Source organism: Haemaphysalis longicornis, unplaced genomic scaffold (genome assembly GCF_048455015.1).
Source record: "Haemaphysalis longicornis isolate Haplotype H1 unplaced genomic scaffold, Haemaphysalis longicornis Haplotype H1 scaffold_1, whole genome shotgun sequence".
Classification (NCBI taxonomy): domain Eukaryota; kingdom Metazoa; phylum Arthropoda; class Arachnida; order Ixodida; family Ixodidae; genus Haemaphysalis; species Haemaphysalis longicornis.
The window spans coordinates 294,633,794-294,655,200 of NW_027526203.1; positions in this window are offsets into that span (position 1 = coordinate 294,633,794).

The window sequence follows — 21,407 nt, forward strand, 5'->3', positions numbered from 1 at the left end:
TATAACATTTGGGGAGCGGAGGGAAAACTGGCTTGGAAGTTTCTAGTGTTTCTGCCTAAATTTAGCTCAAGCAATCAAAATACGTACGCATCCTCATGTTTATTTACTGTGCGCCGTAAAAATCGCATATAGAAACCATCCACACAGCGTAGGAACAAAAAAAGGAATGCGACCACGTAGGTGGTGGCTCTAGGACAGGTAAAGTATACATTTCTTTTCAGATGCTTTTGTGATACTGCGTAGTGTATTGAATATTTTGCCTTCATTATTCCAGTCGATTTGTACAGCTTATCTCCCCCCCCCCCCCAAAAAAAAAGCAATTACAAACCCCTTCTCAAATATTCATGACGCCATCTTCCACACACACAAAAAAAAGATAACCGGAATCTTGGATAAACAACTGCAACGGACTGGACCTGATGATTCCGTGGATAGCGTCCCCCTTAAGGCCCTCGCCGATTGAGGCTGAGAATTATCAGTTATTGCTTGAGATGATGCCGAAACACGTTCTTCGCGGCCAAATAAAACAATGTACTCAAATTTTCTTCATGAAGTGAGCGAAACTGTTGAAAGCCACTCTGTTAAGATTGTGTGCTTGTAGAAAAGCCTTCGACTTGCTTTGCCACGTGTTGCTTGTGCCCAAGATGCGGTCTTTGAATATAAATGATTAAGTTGTTAATTGGATTGAAGAATACTTAAATTTAAGATTTCAATTTGCAACTATAAATGGGTCAAAGTCGAATGTCGTTAGTGTCACGTCAGGTGTCCCGCAGGGGTCCGTTCTAGGGTCTCTACTGTTTTTTATTTATATAAAACACATCGGAAAACATTGGCTCATCCATGGGTTTATTCGCAGACGACTGTGTACTGGTGTACTGTACCGAGAAGTGAAAGATATCGAGGACAGCCGCGCGTTACAACGTGATTTCGATAACATTCAGCTGTGGTGTCACAAGTGGCACATGACATTAAACCTGGAAGAAACTGTACCCATATGGTTTACGAAGAAAAGAAATGCCTTGAACGGTGTTTACGCTATAGATGGGTACTCGTTGCAAACTGTTAGTGAATTTAAGTATCAGGGGTCTTCCTTACACCGACGCTATGCGGCACCGACATGTAGACTTTATAACTTCAAAAGCCTGTCGTATCTTGGTATTCCTGCGTAGTAACACCAGAGAGTTTCCCCCAAGTTCACGAGAGCTATTATATAAAACCTATGAGAGATCGGTATTGGAATATGCATGCACTGTGTCGGACCCACCAACAGCGAGGGATAAAACAAAATTAGAAAAAGTACAGAACCCAGCAGCTCGTTATGTTTCTGGAAATTACCCGAGACTTCAAAGTAATACAAGTTTAAAAGAGTCCTTGGGGTGGGAATTGCTAGAACTAAGAAGAAAAAAGTAGCGGTTAAAGTTATTTCATAATACTACTGTGAAGTTAGGATACCCCGCGAGAAGTACGTACTTACTTTCACCACGCTACATATCGCAGCAACTCGACCACAACCATAAAGTACCTGAATATTGAAGCAAAACTGAGTTGTTAAAGTTATCCTTCTTTCCCAAGACCATCCGGGAATGAAACGCCCTACCCTATTGCAACAGTCAGCATTGTAGATAATGAAGCGTTTGTGAAGGCTTTGTGAAAATGTGTGCACGCATATATTAGTATAAATTGTACGTTGCTACGTTGTTTGTTTTTTGCTTGGATTGTAATTTTCATGTATGTACCCCTCCACTGTAATGCCAGTAATGGTGATGTAAATAAATAAATAAATAAATAAATAAATAAATAAATAAATAAATAAATAAATAAATAAAAAAAAATAAATAAATAAATATGTAAATTTACAAGCATTAAGAGCGAGCTTCGGTGGGGCCTTGCCAAGGTTTCGTTTGGTCTTCGGGATGGGAGCCTACGAAAAGAACCTTTCCTTGCCGGGCGAGATTAACGGTCTCATTCATTTGTTCATTTAACCTTTAGATTCCTATTTCTTCCATACTGGACTTCGCGCGGCCATCCCTGTGGCAGCAAAATAAAGGACCAGTTCCAATTTCGTGATGCAAGTTTAAATATTGAATAATCTAGTGGAAGTATTCTAAGTGGAACGAAATAGTGCTAACTGGAAAGATTCTTCCGCACTGGAGTGATGGCAAAGGGCAAACCACGTTCAATTCCTCCAAGTTTTAAAACATGCAAGAAATGCACCCTGGTTTTATATCCAAGCTTGGAGAGACCATGTGAATGTTCTAATGCACCTATCAACTAAGCAAGCCGAAAGGCCATCTAGTTGCAACGGGAAAGCTTGATTTTCTAGTTATTAGTGTAGGCGCTTCCACTGTGCTCTCATGGACTAGGGGTGCTTCTGATGTCCCCTTTAAGAATTTGATTCCACCAGTCTTTCATTTAATCACTCATTATATTACATTTTTTTCTCCCCTAGTTCAACACATTTTAATTAGGGGTTACTGTTCACGTGAATAGGAGTTTGTCAAGTGGCGTACGTTACGGAAGCTGTGAAAGAACGGCCTGCAGTTGGCCTGAACCCTTGCTATTTAACGCAGCCCTCATTGGGCTCCATCCGCTCCTGGCTGCCATACAAGGCGTACGCCATGGATTACATGCGGACGATATTACCGTATGGGTCATTCATGGGTCAGTTGGGGACATGGAAAACAACCTACAAGAGGCGGTTGACCTTGTCAGTCAGTACGTACGGTAGTGTGGCCTAGAATGCGCTCCACAGAGATCGGAGCTGCTGATCGTTCCAGCACGGAACTCCCTCCTGAGTGGCCAACCGTCTCCCTACACATGGATGGCCATGTAATTGTTCCGACTCCACAAGTCAGAATTTTGGGGCATGTTTTTCCAAGCGGATCGCTCGAACAACCAACTGCTCGAAAGACCTAAGCACACCACAGAGCGAGTCTGACAGATGATTCGCAGGATTAGTACCAAGACGAGAGGTATGCGAGATTAGAATGTACTCAGGCTGGTTCAAGCCTTTGTCGTATCAAGGGTCACTTACTCACTCCCCTACTCCATACTCTCCAAGACCGAAAAGGATAAGGTGGAAGCCCCGATACACAAGACGTACAAACTAGTATTACGACTACCTCGTACCACCTCAACGCTGAAAGTCTTGCGGTTCGGAGCAAAAAAGAAACTGAAGCAAGCTCACACTAACGTGTAGGACATGAAGGTAGCGAAGCTGTACGGAACCTTCACGACAATCACGAAGGTTTAAATCCACGATTTGCTTCTTATTCGCTGCCGCAACGACCTTTACTCCATCATTGTTGCTATATAGTGTGAGCTTCTTTCATATTTTTGGAAGTGATAAGCATTGGACATCACCTTGAGGGGGCGTACGCTATGACGTGTCTTTCTCGTTCTGAGCAAGTTTTGCCACGATTACGACGAACGTTGGAGTCTTTCTCGTTCCGAGCCTGTGTTGCCACGATTACGGCGAACGCTGGAGTTATTTCTTCTGGCCACTCTTTGCCAATATCGCTAAGTGGGTATGCTTGGCTTGACAAACGTGCTCCTGGGACGCTGGGAGATCGCCGAGAGGCACGCACAAACGAGCGCTCGGAATTTTCTTGGTTTTTTTAACTGCCTGGCGGTCGCCGAAATCTTGGCCAATCTCCCTAAGTGGATATGCTTGGCTTGACAAACGTGCGCCGGGGACGCTAGGCAGTCGTCGCGAGGCATGTACACACGAGCGCTAGACACTTTCTTGGTTTTGTTAACTGCCGGCCGGTCACCGGTTCTGCTCCGGTGTGGAACCTACACGGAACCCCCATACTTTGCATCACCACATAGTTTCCTTCGGGGAGATGGTGTAATTTTTCATGGTATTTTTAACTGCAGACACCAAACTATAACGATCTGCTAAATAGCGTCGCTGTTAACATGGCCAATCCACAGAGGAAGCGGTGTGCAGCGCCACGAAGGCAATACTGATCACGAATCTAGCTAGGAAGTACGCGATACAACTCGCGAATCAGAATTGGCAAGACTTCATTGACACACTCAAGAATACCCTAAATACCTCGAAGACATGGGCAATAATTAATGGTATGCTCAATCCGGAGACAACAAGAAGGGAGACCGGACGCAACATCAACAGAGTAGCCAAAGGTTTCGAAGGCACCAACGAGGAACTAATTAGAGCCCTAAAAGACAGATTTGAACTGAACGCGAAAATTCCCCCCTCTACAAGAGAATACCGAGGTTCCCAAAATGCAAAGCTCGACAGTGACATCACAAAAGAAGAAGTATATCAAGCCATCCTTGCCAGCAAACGAAAGAGTGCGCCAGGAGAAGATGGAATTGACAATAACATACTCAGGAACCTAAATGACTCACAACTGGAAGCATTAGCTGCATACATAAATGAAAAGCTATGGAAGCCGAACCGATTACCTATGCAATGGAAACACTCGAGAATTACGACAATACCCAAACCAGGGAAGCCACCGGCTATTGAAAATGTACGACCCATATCACTAACCTCGTGCGTAGGAAAGGTGTACGAAAGAATTATCACGACAAGGCTTCAAAAGCACTTGGAGGAAAACAACATGTTTCCACACTGTATGATTGGTTTCCGCAGTGGAATATCCACTCAAGATGCCTTTCTACAGCTGAGACACGACATCCTCAATCGCAATGACGACTACGATCAAATTGTATTAGCCCTGGATCTGAAAGGGGCATTTGACTACGTATCGCATGAGGCAATATTGAAGGCAGCTGAAAAGGCAGGATGCGGCAAGAAAGTTTATGATTACATCAGAAACTTCCTGTCAAACAGAACAGCCACGATTGGCATTGGAAACACTGGATCCGAACCTTTCGAAATGCCTAACAGGGGAACTCCACAAGGAGCCATCATCTCCCCAGTGCTGTTCAACTTGACAATGATTGAAATAGCCAAGAAATTAGAAGAGAAAGAACACATCGGCAAATCAATCTACGCAGAAGACATCACCATCTGGACCAAAAGTGGAACCCTCTAAGAAAAACTACTGATCCTACAAGAAACAATCAACGAGCTACAAGAGCCAATACGAAGAAATGGTCTAACATGTGCCCCGGAAAAAACTGAACTCATTAGAATAAGACCCTCCAAAGAGGAAATTCCCTCTGGAAGCATAGTAATTGACAACCAAAACATTCTCTTCAAACCGACGATAAGAATATTAGGCATGCACGGGAGTGTGCAACACCTTTCGGGAGGTCACAGAGACTCTCCTAGAAGCCCAGAAAGAACGACTACTGAATACCAAGACTGGAAGAGAAATACTGTGAAGAGCCGGGTACTCAGTCCACTCAGAGTACATACAGAGAACGACAGAACTTTCTCCTCAACAAAGAGCAAGCCTCAAAATTGGACCGATTCCCCGAAAAATGAATCCCACATACAACAAAGGAAGAAGACTAGCACGAACAAGATACATAAGGAAGACATACGGCAAAGACCCGGACGCAGTCTACACCGACGCGGCAACTAACAGCCGTGGCAACGCCTCAGCGGTGGTAGTCAACTGCGACGGGAAAGCTCTAGACTTCCTAATGAGCAACAAACAACATACAAGAAGCCGAAACCACCGCCATCCTAATGGCCATAAGGTGGGGCGAGCACAAAAAGAAAAATCTCACCATAATTACTGACTCCATGAGAGCAATTAGAAACCTAATTTGCGGAATAATTCCTAAAACAGCAAAGAATATAATGCCTCTGACACCGAAAGGCAAACACAAAATAATATGGACCCCGGCCCATCAGGGACTGGAAGGAAATGAAAAAGCGGACTCCCTCGCGAGGCAAATCATGGACCGCGGGGAGTCTGAGCATTCATACGCCCTTCCTCCATACAGTGCGGCTACCGACCGACTCCGGTTATGCCGACTAACCAGAAAAACAATGCCGACACCTCATCTTCTACTAGACGCAGAGGAGGCCAGAAATCTTAGGAAAATTCAGACAAACACCTACCCACATAAGTCTAGATTAGCACTCATGTTTCCGGATAAGTATAACGAAGAATGCCAGAAATGCCATCAGAAGGCAGACCTCTTCCACACTATATGGAACTGCCCGACCATATGGCAACAGAACAACTACAATACATCAATAGAGTCCTGGGATGCGGCACTGTCCAGCTCAGACCTCTCCAGTCAGCGAGAACTGCTGGAAAGAGCCAAGCTAGGGGCTTTCGCCACTGGAGTCCTTTAAATAGGATTCCACCCTTGACTCCACCCCCTCCTCTTCTACCTTTGTGAATAAAGTTTACCACCACCACTACTGGTACAGCGTCATCATCATGAGCCCGGTGAAGGCAGGAGGAAGAGGACTGCCCTGAGCACTCGCTGTCGGCGGGCAAGTCGACGGGCTCTGAGGCTTGTCGTAGGACGGGCAGAACCAGGGTACCATGCGGCTGTCGACCGGGTGGTCAAGCACCAGATCCCCATCCTCTACAACCGGCCGAGGTTTCACCATAGTGCCACCGCTCTCTGCACCCGCTGCTTGACCTGAAAACTCCGATGCCTCTACCGCGTTTTAACGGCCCACTGTCGTCTGCTTCTGCAAGCGCAGCTTGACTTCCAGTTAACATCCAACGACTGATCGCATCTAAAACATATCTCAATGCTTTCCGCTACCTTAAGATTTTACCGTATTCCCCTTTGTTGCTCGTTTCACCGCCTTCATCGTCTCGCATACATCTCCTTCCATTCAAAATTACAAAACCTCGTGTTTCATTTTCTGACCTGTGCATCTCAATGCCTCATCTTGAGTCCCCGTAACCTGATAACATCACAGCTGTGTACAGTCCGCTGATTCAGACGCGCAGGCCGACATCTTCGCAGAAAATCTAGAAAAAGTCAAGCAGAAGGCTGTGCTGACAATTGCGAAGCCCCGCCCAGTGATGGGGTACCGGGGCACTGTATACAGCGCGCCACACTTCCTGTTGCCGTTCAGCACTCAGTGTTAACAGAACACGCTGCCTTAGGACACTTGGACTGCTACGATTGCAGCCAATGAAACTTGGGTCCATCCACTCGGAAATCCACCTCACAGAGGCACGCTCTTGATGCTCTGCTGGTTTCCATCAGAGAAACCGGCATTGATGACTGCTTTTAGCTGGCCTCCCTTCCCACCCTAATCTCCCCCACCCATTCTTTCCCATCCCATTTCCCGACTCTTAACCGAGCCATCGGACAATGGGCAAGACGGCTTTCAGTTTTGATTTTTTTTTTTCAATAAACGCAGCGTGTCCATTTCATTCCATTCTGTGAAGCGGATTACAAATTACCCGGTGACACAGTGGCCGGCACGAGAGTGATTTGACACGTAAAAAGTGAACAATGTTCGAGTGAGACGTATTTTGCTCAGAACAATTCGAATTCCAGGGACGCAGAATGTAGTAGGGACGAAGATGGTTCTGGGCGCGTGTTGTATATTTTCACAAGTTGCCTGCTAAGGGTTTAAATCAGTTTTTTTTAAATGAGAACATTACTTTGAAAGGCAGAATTCTTTTTGTTGGCGATCTATCGGCGTCTTAGGCGTCTCTTTTACGCCACGTAATAGGCTACAAGAGTGGGTGACACAGTCCTTAAAGTGAAGAAACACAACATGGTAAAGGCTTGGGAAATGACGAACACGCAGTTTGGTGCTCATAATAATCATAAATGATCTAATTCTCCGGGAAATCGCATATGTGTCGGAGCCACCCCGCGCAGCAAATTTGCCGCGGAAATCAGTTAAGTCGTCGTGAAGGGTGCATCCCCTTTTACAAGTTTGGCCAGTTAGACAGTGCCAGTTAAACAGTTAGACAGTTAGACAGTGGCGCATGAAACTTCAGGGCTACAATGGCAGTGTTACGCCCTTTACAAAAAAGAAATGCAGTGCGTCTGTAGAGCCGCCGCAGGCGGCCCGCGGAAAACCACGAAGAAAAGCAGATGAAGAAACGCGAACTCGAACTAGTCATCGCTAAAGGCATGGAGATAAGAAAAATATAGTGCCACCACCTACCGCCGCCTTCAAACCAACACAAACTCGCACGACACCCTCCTCCCCGCCATTCATCCCACCTCTTACTCCCATCCCACCTCCTGTTCATCCCTTCCCCCAACCATGAGCAATGGGAAGGCATGCTAGCCAGCCCGGACCCTGGCGATCAGCTTCGGGTGGTTTAAAGGGCCCGCCTTGCAGCGAACGCCCAGGGACTGGTGGACTGAGAAGACACCCCATTGCCATGACTCCAGAACTAATATAAAAATAAAGTTTATTCCTCCTCCTCCTCTTTTCACGGAAAAAGAAACTATTTCTTTCCTACAAGCTTTCTTTGGCCATCACAGTCACTTTTAGCCGTCACATGCCCGTGGCGGCGCTATACGTCGGTGGAGGGAAGGAACGTCCTCAGCATAACCTTAACTGTTGTTTATACGGAACAGATGGCGCCACCAACACTGCTAAAACGATGCTGGAAAAGACGGAGCCACGCAAGGCACAGTTACGGCACTGATTTGGGCAGCCGTGTTGACAACTGTAGGAAAATATCCCTGCATGCATGAAATTTCGAGTAATTTTTGTTTGATACAGCTACGGCATGCATGCGATGGCCGTCACCTCAATTTACAACGGGCTGTAGGAATGTCTAGGATCTTGTGTGAGCTATTTTCGATTGCTATTATGTTGGCAATATTATTTACCGTAACATTTCACGCGCAGCAGGACAAAGACACGTTCCAGACGCCAGATAAAAATCCTGTAGAAGTTACGTGTTTTGTGTTATACGCATACCGATCGGCGAAACTGGACGCCACTCACTCACACTCACTCAATCAAATATATATATATATATATATATATATATATATATATATATATATATATATATATATATATATATATATATATATATATATATATATATATATATATATATATATATATATATGATGCAGGGTGATCAAAGTTAAGTCCCCAGGTTTTTCTAAAAATAGGCGCTTAGATTTACGCGAAGACCACCTCTACAGTGAGGTTATGCGCCCTGGGGGACAAATAATTAGGATGTAATTATTGATTTTGAAGGCTTAATTAACTAAAATTAATTAAATAACTTTTTAGTGGCTGCAGTAGCCAGGCATATTTGTATTGGAAAGTTAGACGCAATCGTGTTTATACGCAGTTTATATTGACAGAATTCTTCTAGCGCATCCATAGTCCGAGATATCAAAATGGCGAAGTTTAATTGCCGTTCGCATGATTACGCATGCTAGAAATCAAGACCGGCGCATAGCTCCTCCCTTTTGTACTGCGGTTTGATAGCGGTTCCGAGTACTGCAGATTGCGATAACGCCTGGCAAGAATGATGATGGGTGCCAGTTATCACTTTTTCCTGTGCGTCCACCCCTTTGTCGAACTAAACACCGTACACAGCAGACACGTCACAGAAGGGAGGAGCTTTGCGCCGGTACAGACTGTCTTGCATGCGTAATCATGCGAACGGCAATTAAACTTCGCCGTTTGATATCTCGGACTACGGATGCGCTAGAAGAATTCTGCCAATTTAAACTGCGTAGAAACAAGATTGCGTCTAACTTTCCAATACAAACATGCCTGATTACTGTAGCCACTAAAAAGTTAATTAATCAATTTTAGTTAATTACGCCTTCAAAATCAATATTTGCCTTCTATTTATGTGTTTTCCTGGGCGCATAACCTCACTGTAGAGGTCGTCTTCGCGTAAATCTAAGCGCCTATTTTTTTAAAAAACCTGTCGACTTAACTTTCATCACCCTGTATATATATATATATATATATATATATATATATATATATATATATATATATATATATATATATATATATATATATATATATAAAGACAGAAAATAAGGGTTGGCAGTCAAGAAAACCTCGGAAAGCAAAGGGGAGGTTGTAGTGCGTCATAGAAACAGATTAAGATTTTTTTGAGCCAGATAGAAATAGGTGAAAAAATACCCGCCGGGTGGGATCCGAACCCACGACCTCCAGAATACCGGTCTGGTGCGGTATTCTGGAGGTCGTGGGTTCGGATCCCACCCGGCGGGTATTTTTTCACCAATTTCTTTCTGACTCAAAAAATTCTTCATCTGTTTCTATGACGCACCACAACCTCCCCTTTGCTTTCCGAGGTTTTCTTGACTGCCAACCCTTATTTTCTGTCTTGTTTTCACTGAGCCCCTCATTACCCATTTTCTGATTCGCTATATATATATATATATATATATATATATATATATATATATATATATATATATATATATATATATATATATATATATCCCCTTAAGCACTCACGCTCACCACTCGCATTTGCCACTCGCACTTAGTCGCACTCGCGCTCACCACTCTCGTCTCCCACTCACATTCACGACTCACAACAACCACTAATATCGCATTCCCACACATTTTGCTTTTTTTCCAGCATGCGAATTTCAACTTTGCTTTGAGTTTGTAAACTACGTGAATCTTTCCGTTTTGTAAAAATCTTCAATGCGGCCCAGTTTGCACCGATACCAAAATGAGAAGGATACGTGAAGCGAGGAAAATAATTTGGGTGTTTTACGAGCGAAGCTCCGCAGTGGCTATGATGCATGCCGTAGTGGAGGGATAAAACATAATTTCGAGTCCCTTGGGACCATTACCATGCCCCGAAATCAACACACTTGCGATTTTGTTTTTCGCCTCCATCGCAGAAACGGCCGCCGCGAGCGAAGTTGAACCCACGAGCTCGTGTCCAGCAGTTCACCGCCTTAGCCACTGCACTAGGGCGGTGGGTAGACGCGAGGGGTTTACCTATCGACGCATGGCCCAAAGCTGTCGGGCGCTGCTTATGGAGTATAGAGACCAGAGCGCATTGTCGGAGCATTATAAAAAATTGGCCGCGTATCTGCTCCTTTCGTTGCAAATGTCGTCAAAAGACGATAGTCTTTGTAGACAGTTGCCAAGGAAATGCCCCCCTTTGCTTTCCCGCTCACCTCTCATGCTTTTCCTGTACCGTCGTGCTCATTCCAAGGTAAACACACTAAAGGTTTGCGCAAGGCGATTTGAATTTACCGCGTTCCACTGCTACAGGCCGGGTTCCTCGATGCTAGCGGTGCAGTACGGCGGAGACGGGCGTGAATGGAGGCGGCCGACTAGAAGGTTTATAGAGCCGCGTGGCCGTGCTCCACGTGCGTTCCAAACAGAACCTGAAACCTAGCTAGTGGAACATTTCGTTGCTGTTGCCGCGTGATTTTTCATATGCCGCCAGGAGGCGGCGGTTTTCTGCAGTGCAGAATATCATTTGCTGTCGAAAAACCAAGCATCCATGAATTTTTTAATAAAGGAATACTGTAAATATCCCTTGTGTACTAATTTCCTGTCTTATATTTGCGTGATTTCTTGTTCTTGTTCAACAAAGTTGACAAGTATGAACCTATAAACCGGGCTCACACGTTTACATGTGGCTGTGAGTATACTATTGCGCAATATCAATTTTACTTTGGCCGGGTGGCTGAATCGAGTCACAGACAGACAGACAGACGGACAGACAGACGTACAGACAGACCAAAATTTCTGGGTTTAAGTTGCCCAAGAAAGACTGTCGTCTTTAAAATCCGCACAACTTCTTCTGATCAGACTGCGGAACCAAACCACGCCGCCATACGTGCACTACGTGGACACCTTGCCGAAGCTGCACGTGGACAAAAACAAAGAACTATTTCTAAACTGCTGATGCAACGTCCCGGATCATGGGCCAACTTCGATATCGTTGCCGCAAGAAATTTTATGCCGCTCAAAAGAGCGGCGTGTAGACAAAGCAAGTCTACGTTGTTTTACGAGCGAGATAGCCGTATTCTCCGAGACTGTCGAGAATCGCAATGCCAAATTAGGAAGCACTGTGCAAATCTCTGGCGAAAACATCGTATAAAGTCGCATGGCGGTGAACTAACTTTCAAATAACACTAAGCACGCGGGCTATCGCTTTGTGGATGTTCTCGATGAGCGACGCTCAAATCCACTCCCGGCGATGGGAGCTCATGATGGCGAGGGAACGCTGGTGAGTGGCGCTTACGCTGCCCAGTGGACACCCGTATGAGCAGAGTTCACGCTCACGAATGGCCATTTTGGGTGAGTGGTGCTCATGATGGTAAGTGGAGACTGCTGTACGGCGCACATGATCGCGAGTGGACACTCGGTAAGTGGTGTTCACGCTCACGGGTGGCGATATTCGGTAAGCGGCTCTCACACTCAGTCAGTAGTGGCCCCTCTCGTTGAGCGGCGCTCGTAATGGCGAGCGGTTACTCTCGGTGAGCGGAGCTGACGCTCGCAAGTGTCCACAATTGCTGGGCTGCGCTTATGATGGCGAGTGGCCACTCTCGGAAAGTGGCGCTCTTGATGACGAGTGAATACTCGGTGAGCGGCGCCCACGCTCGCGAGCGGCCACTGTTAGTGGGCGGCACTCATGACCACGAGTGGCCTATCTCGGTGAGCGGCATTTACGTTCGCGAGTGGCCAGTCTTGACGAGTGGCACTCATGACGGCGAATGGCCACTCTCGGTGAGGGGCGCTCATGATGGTGAGCAGCCACTCTCGGTGAAACGCCCTCACCCTTGCGAGTGGCCACAGTCGGAGGGCGGCGCTCAGTGTGGCGAGTGACTACTCTCGGTACTCGGTGAGCGGCACTCACATTCGCGAGTGGCCACTCTTGATGAGCGGCGCTCATGATGGCTAGTGTGGCCACTTTTTGTGAGCGGCACTCACAGTCGGGAGTGGCCATTCTCGGTGCCCGGCGTTCACGCTCACGAATGGCCATTCCTGGTGAGCAGTGCTCAAATTAGCTGCGAGCAGCGATCATACTGCATGTAACGCCATCGGCTGATGAAGTGACTAACTTCATGCACAGGACCTTTTTCACCATTTATTTGCCCTTCATGTATGTGCTGTTGGTGCATATACCCTACTGGGCCGTGTGAAATTGGGTTAGCGATGGCCTTAACAAAGACAAATTTCAGGACTTCTTTGACTACAAAAAAGGTCTCGCTAATTTTCAAACGTTGTGGGAGGCCTGATCCCGGGTCTATGCTCTGGTTTCCCGCCTGTGCATGCCTCATGCTATTGCGATATTGTTCCGTGTAGTGTTGCCTTTCGCGGTTTGGGAAAGAGAGCGACCTTTGCGGTCGCTACTGGCTTCGTACATGCTGTGTAGGTGTTTCTTGTCATTTTATATTGTCGCGAAGCGGAGGTCTGTAGATGTTTTCTGGTTGTTTTGAGTTCTGTTCCCGCCGCCGGGGCTCTTCCTCCCAAGTGTTTTGTGTGAAAGCGCTTCGGACTAGCGGCTAGGCCCTGGCCCCCTTTTTTTTTTCTGAGAAACGGCTCCGGCGCGTGTGTAAGCCCGTCGGCCGACCAGGAGACGCCGGCCATTGAGGGGAGCGAGCCATCGTCTCGGCTTGTGTTACCGCGCCGCCGTGGCGTCTCCGACCCCCCGTTGCGTCTACGCGGGTCGCTCTGTGCTCCGAACCCTCGGTCTGGTTCAAACGACCGCCTGTCTTTTCCCCTTTCGAGTTTGTATGCACTACTTTATTCTCACCAGTAATTCTTTTGCCGGAAACGGGCGCCTTCGAGTTTGAACTTGGTGTCTTCTGTGTTTGATTTTTTCCTTTTCACTTTGGCGGGGACATGCCTTACCTCATGTTTATAAACTTGAACGGGTGTTTTAAATTACGTTTAAAATTCGTTAATTTTTTTGTGTGTAGTGGTAAGAGCGGCTGTTAAAACTCGCAGTTTGATTGTGTTCGAGAAAAGTAAGAAGCGTCTCCCCGATTGGCTGCAGTAAGCCTTGTTCCATTGCGTCCGCACTCTCCAGGATGCGCTTTTTCCCCCAATACGTCCCCCACCGGGCCGCCTGAAGCTAAAGTAACGCGGCGCCTCCGGCTATTAATTGGGGGCGGCGTGCGACCTGCACCAGGACTCACTTCAGAAACTCTGCCGCCTGTCGTCGTGCCCTCCCGCCGGGAGACCGAGATCCAGTCAGCCATGTCCCGCTAAGTACTCTTGATCTATGACTGTCTTTCTCATTTATGTAACAAGTGTATTCGTTCTGATTCTTATGTGCTAAATGTCATCAATGTTACCAGTAAATTAAATGTTAACTTTAAAACCTCGTCGACGCCTTGACTGCTTCACTCCGATCGGCATGCTACCATAGCGGCAGATATGTGACCAAATTACGCCGTTACGATATTCTAGTTATGGTGATTTATCCACCAATTCGGCCAGGTGCTCCCAATTCCCAAGGAGTCACTGCGGTTAGCGCCTCAGAAACTTCGCGGTTAGCTCCTCAGTAACCTACGCTTGCCCGGCGCACGCGGCTAACTGCATGCGATTCTCTCACTTTTCCGGCAACCGCGACATTGGTTCACACACCCGCTACGAAACAGTTTTTCACAGTGTAGCTGTTACGGGCTAGGTTTTGACCAAAACTACGCGCACCCACACGTCGACAAATTTGACCGCAACGCCAACTTTCCGGTGAATGCTCTGTAGCTCTCAATAAAACGTACATTTCGTGAAAAAAAAATCATACTGAAATTGGCCGCTAGGATGAGTCAAACATTACGCCAATTTTGATTCATATTTCATGTTTAAGAAGTTTATAGTGAAGTTTTAAGTATAGTGGAATTCTCATCGGCTGTCAATACATGGGATTCTGCGGGAGGGAAACAGGCAGCCCCCATCTTTGTCCCCTAGAATAAAACCCCACCATCCCGTGGCCTATAAATCTTCTATCAAGGTTTCATTAAGCTAATTAACTAGGAAGTGTGCCCCATAGCAAATTACGAACAAACGTGTTTTTGAGTGTGTACTACTTGGACTGTGGAACGGTCAACGGAGCTGCATACATCGCCATTGGTCATCCACCTTCACAGAGTGAAATGGTACTGAACTTTTTTGTTTACCTGTATTTTTGTTCGTTTGAGTGCGGTAGCTAGGCATTATTCTTTCAGCCCTGCTGGCATGCATTGCGCGATTGAAAGAAAAGTGTTGTTACGCACCAACATTTTTTTATCGTATACCCCGCACAAACAAAAGACGTCTGCATTATATTCTCATTTGTATATTACAAGTTGATTGTATGCTCACTCCTTTACTTGGCTTACTTTTCTCGAACACAATCAAACTGCGAGTTTTAACAGCCGCTCTTACCACTACTCACAAAAAAATTAACGAATTTTAAACGTAATTTAAAACACCCGTTCAAGTTTATAAACATGAGGTATTAAAATAGAGTCGTTATAAGTGCATAAAATGGCAGTATATGGGTTACAAAAATTAATTTAAGCGCGTTTATTATATTCCAGATAAGATATGCATCTCCAAACTCAAAAGACTGGCGATGCTTGCGCTAAGTCGCGCAAGGCTGGAACCATAGCGGAGCTGCAGGATTTCTTTCCACGTGAGCTCTGAAGGACACATCACCACGCATTTGTACGAGTTTGAAATTGTTTATTTACATGTTGATCCTGACCTGATTGTAGGGTTTAACGCGCCGACGCAACGCAGGCGATGAGGCGCGCCGTAGTGGAGGGCTCCGGATTAATTTTGACCACCTGGGTATGTTTAACGTGCGCCGAAATCTCGTACACACGGGCGTTTTTGCTTTTCGCCTCCATCAGAAAAGCGTCCGCGGCAGCCGGGAATCGAACCCGCGACCTCGTGCTCAGCAGCGCAACGCCTTAGGCACTGAGCCACCGCGGCGGGTTTTATTTACATGTTCCGTAGTCGCCTTGCACTATGCTAGTAGTAGTAACCCTTCCCGTTCCACCGAGGTATAACGGGTAAATTAAATACATTGAAAATGGATGTTTGGATTTAAAATTAAAGAAATGTAAAAAGGTAATTAAACAAGATAATTACGCAGAAAATGACTCACTACAGAACAATGATAAATACAAAAGATCTAAAAGCTATTATCGCGTTATTTGCCGCTGACTTTGTTTCTACGTGTGTGTGAAATCGTGGCAAAATATTTGAGGGGTTAGTATTGTTGAATATTAGCGTTAATTTCTTCTAAAAATTTTAATGTTTTTGTATGTTTTATTAGCTCTGGTTTCCTTCTTACGAGATAATTTCTATGGATATCAAGAAGTTGTTCTCAGTGTTTGTTATTGGGCAGTACTATAAATAGTGGTCAAAACTGTCTGCTGGTAGGTTACATTTACATATGTTATTATTTGTAATGGCGAACCTATGAAAATAAAACGGAAATCTACCGTGTCCAATGATAAACTGTGACGTGTAATAGTTGGTGGGAAAGTGGTCCGGAATTTTGTGAATATTCTTTATCCATTGGAATGTGTAGCTTTCATTTCCTTCTTGTTGCCACTCAACATTCCAATTTTTTTTTAGGTTAATATTGAGCTGTTTTTTTTTTTTGATAAACTGTAGTGAAATAGGCCAGTCAATTTTTTCGCCATATTTTGCTGCTTTTTTAGCCATTTCGTCCGCTATTTCGTTACCGATATTGCCACTGTGACCTTTAATGTAAGTAACCGTCATATATATCGATAACGTTGTGTTCCTCATGCCAAGTATTACATGCGCGGTTTCGCTTGACGACAGCTGGGGCGCAGCCGCTGCGCGTACGTGCACGACGCATGAGCGGCGTTCCTGCAGAGTCGCGTCGAGGTTCCGTGGAGCAGGTGTTGTGCCAGCTGTGGCGTTGTTGGTTGCTAGGCAACACGAGGCGCTCCTCGGGGTTTTCTCCAGTCTGTCTTTTTTTTTCTTTTTTTTTTTTTTTTTTGCTAAAGCTCCTGCGCAGCCGGGAACACGGAGCAAGACTAAAATAGTAGGGGAAACTGAGCTTCCTGGGGCAGCCTTATAACGTCACAAGCACTTGGCGAACGTCAAGTTTCCGGCATCTGGCGGCAAGCGAAGGAAGTGCGCGGTGATCGCCACGGCCGGCGCTTGTTCTGTTCGCGCTCGTCCAGTCCTACCCGGCCGCGGCATTCGGTATTTCGCCGGGCCGCCGAAACATTCCATGGCCGAAACGAGAGTGTGTGCGCTCTTCTGAGCTTCCGTTGGCTGAAGAGCCCGCCTTCGCGATTAATTTTCGGTCAAATTTAAACCGGCCGGTACGAGCGAATAAAAGGGGCATTTTCTTGTAATGTGTAAGCAATCTTGCGCGAGCAGCAAGCCCAAAATACAAACTTGCAAACGCAAAAAAATGTTAAACCTGTAAACGCACGGCCTTATCTGGCATGCGATGCGCTGGAAGCAAGTTGAGTGCACCGGCCAATTTATTGTTATGCGACAGTGCACTGAAAAGTGCCAGCATCACCGACGTTGCGGGACGATGACGCGCGCGCGCACGCGCGCGCACGCGCGCGCTAGCGCTCCGTCCGAGATAAACGCGCGTACCGTCCCCGCGTCGTGCGATTCACGCCTTGTGGCGAATGCTGCAAACAACAGCAATGCTTTTAAAGACGATAGTCTTTCTTGGGCTACTTAAACCCAGAAATTTTGGTCTGTCTGTATGTCTGTCTGTCTGTCTGTCTGTCCGTCTGTCTGTCTGTCTGTGACTCGATTCAGCCACCAGGCCAAAGTAAAACAATGCCTGCGCAAGTCTTATATAGTCACAGCTAAATGTGCCCGTCTAAGTCCGGTGTAATGTTCATACTTGTCAATATTGTTGAAGAACAGCAAGACATTACGCATATATAAGACAACAAATTAATACAGAAGTGATATTTGCAGCGTTCCTTTAAAAAAAATTGTACATGTTTGACTTTGGCGAGATTAAATACTTCATCAACTGAAGAAAAAAATATCACTCCGCCGTCGCCTGCTGTTGCCCGCGCCATATAGCTTCTGGCGGCATTTGAAGAAATCAAGTGGCAAGAGTTAGGAAAGGTTCCACTAGATAGGTTCCACGTTCTGCTTGGAACGCACGTGGACTAGGGAAACGCGGTTCTATAAACGTTGAAGTAGGGCGCCTCGATTCACACGCGTCTTCGCCGTACGGCAGCGTTGGCATCGAGACACCCGGTTTGGAGCAGCGGAACGCGGGAAATTTAAAACGATTTAAGCAAACCTTTGGCGTCTTTACCTTGGGAGGAGCGCGACGCAAGAGGAACAACATGGGAGGTGAGTGGGAAAGCGAAGGGAGGCATTTACTTGGCAAAAGTCGATAAAGACTATCGCCTTTTGACGACATTTGCAACGAAAGGAGCAGATACGCGGCCAATTTTTTTAATACATTCAACCAGGTGCCGCTGTCAAATTGTTCGCCGCCGCTGCTGCGGAGCTCCGTAGGACGCTGTAGTTATCATTGTGACATTTATCTGGTCGCTCGATCGCGCCAGCCGCAATGGCCGTTTCCGCTCCTATATATTCTTGCTCCGTGGCCGGGAACGATGAGCGGTCGCCACGATGAGCGGTCGAGGGGTTTCGCAAGTTTTTTTCTTTTTTTTTTTGTTAAAGCCACTGCGCGTGCCGGGGATGGTCGGCGGTCGCCGCGAGGCACGCGCTCACGAGCGCTCAGAATTTTCTTGGTATTTTTAATGCGTTACGCGTTCCACGTTACGCGCCACACATTACGGCCGGCTATAACAGCTCTGCTCTTAAAACAGGATAAAGTTGTATCACCAACAAGCAATAATTTCAATCGCCTGTTTTCAAATCGTAAATAAGAATGTTACACGTTCATGTAGTGATGGCTTCCATAAGGACAAGCTGCAGCACCTTTACGACTTGAGCAAGACCACTCTCTGTACATTAAATGTCTGTACGTATGACATATTCGGCAGTGAACGCGAGTGCCACTATCTCTCATTTTTAACAGCCGAGGTTGGTCCAAAGTTTCTGTTGCCAATATCTCGTTTTCAGGGGGTTATTGTACAGCGTAACGCCGTTATAAAAAAATAGCCCAGTTGCACTAGTGGTGCAAGCCTGGAGAGAGAGAGCAGAGCTGGCGGCCCCCCTTTCTTCGTCGGAGACCCGGCTGTTGCACCTCACACGGATTTTTCCGAACTTGCCGCTGAAAGTTCTCCACGACTGGCAGGCTCGGATTGTATTGCCCGCAGGCTTTCACATCTCTCCCAAAGTGGACCGCGTTAGCACGCGCTAGAACCAGCGGCAACGGGCTTCCCGAACTCGGCGCCTGTAGCGCGAACTCGGCGTCTGTGCTCCCCACTTTACGAGCGAACGCATGTGAACTGGCGATGAGAGCAACACGCGAGAGATGACGCCCCGAACTCAATCGTTCAGAACCCGGTTTCATAACGCGAAAGACCCATGTAAGATTCCGACCACGGGAAGCGTTTTTTCACCGATTCGTCTCTTTTTAGATGCGGCGCATCTCTTGCTCTGAGGCGTGTCCCTCCTGCGTCGTCGCCGGCGGCGGCGGCGTCCGTCCGCAGCCCTCCTCCGTTCGCCTCTCCCACAGCTGTGTGCAACACTCACTCCGGCGCATTAACATAACGACAGCTGGCGCGCTTGGTTGGCGGGCGCTTCGCTGCGTTAACGCTGCGTTAACAGCTGCTCTGGTGCGTATGTGCGCGCATGCGCGACTCTCCTCCGCGGTCTCCTCTCCTTCAAGCGCTGTGAATATAAAGCGGGTATCGCGCTGGGTGGTGGCCGCTAAAACACGTGTACTCTCTCATTTCGCGTATGCATGTGCATGACAATGTAAAATTGCCTCCATCGTCCCGTGTATGAGAACATCCGTATGTGATGGAAGGCATCCTACGCGTTCACAATACGTTTCACGCGATGTAGAGAATCAACCCAATGGAAATGCCAATTGAACCCACAGATGCGCCGCATCACACCAGGGTTCCCTCGCGGGGAGATGGAGGCAATTTTTGTTCCATGCGGCGGCGGCCTTTTAATTGTTTTCTGTTGTGCTTCACTTGGGGGAGTTAGGTTATCGCTTTTCTCGTTATTTTATTATTTATTTCTAACAAAAAACTCATGGGTGTATTTGCGTTGCTGTCTCGTAATGAGGCAGCCATGGAAGGCGAGGTGGAATGATTTTTTGCACTATTGGCGCTGTTACATTGGCCAAGGCGTCCCCGAACCGAGCTCCGTCGCCTAAGTCACGTAGTGGTAGCGTGGTGGACGAGCAGCGAGCATATCAGCTGCCTTGGTGTTGGCGACAAAAAGCCTAGAGCAAAACGTAACTGCTTTACTGCATGACATGTGATGAACAGCGAAGATACAGGAACAGCATGGAGCCGACGGACAGAACGGCGCTCTTCGTTCAGCCCCAAATGTCGACTGATACCAACTCTTTTTCCAAATGAACAAATTCTCGCAAATTCGTAGAAAGCCATGAATCATAACTTTTTAAGACTTGGCTATGCTATTTCGTTCAGGTTGTAATACTAAAAGAACCACTGAAAAGTTTGACAGCGGTGTCCAAGAGAAATTATATAATCCCGTTCGGAAGCAAAGCTAGGAAAAGCTACTACCATCTTTCACCACACCGGCTGGTGCGCGCAAATAATCATATCGAGAAGCCCGCTATTCGCGACACTAAATTTGCGGAGTCGACGATTTGTTCCAAACAGCCCTTCGCACCATTTATTCCAAAAATAGTCCCAGCTGAAACAGGCAGGGCGCAGAGCGGGGATGTGCAGTGAAACGCCGCCACCAAAGGATAGTAAGAAGCGAGCAAGGTGTACACAGGAGTGGAGGCAGGCTTGAGCCTTTTGGAGCAGCTCAGGGAGCATGAATGATGCCGTTTTGGAGCAGCTTTGGAGCATCAAAAGGCGGGTTTTGGGGCAGGATAGCAGATTTCCATGGGTCAAACTTTTATTTGCAATTTTTTATTTGTGATGAACATAACGAGAGCAAAAAATGATATGGTTTTTACTCAACATTCAATATGGATCCGACCACGCTTAGACTAATTAAAATATAAGTGCTCCCCTAATTGAAACGTCACAGCTGGCGCACGCACCAACTAAAAGAATACTAGAAATAATCAATCCTTTGACAGCAATCCTTTGTAAATAAGCTTTTACCCTGTTGTACATAGTTATGTGATTCTACGAAGCCTTGTCAGTTTCTGTATGTATAGATTGCAAATAGATCGTTCCGTGTGCTGTTTTTCTTTTGGGGTTTTGTTTGTAGCGTCAACTTATGTGATTCTACGAAGCGTTGCAGTTTGTATATGCAGCTCTATAGATTGTAAATAGCTGTTCTGTCTGCCCTTTGTCTCTTTGGTTGTGTTGCATCAAGTTATGTGATTGGACGAAGTCTAGTCAGTTTCTGTATGCAGCTGTATCGACTGTAAATAGATGTTCTGTGTGCTGTTTTTCTCTGGAGGTTTTGTTTGTGTTGCCTCAAGTTATGTGAT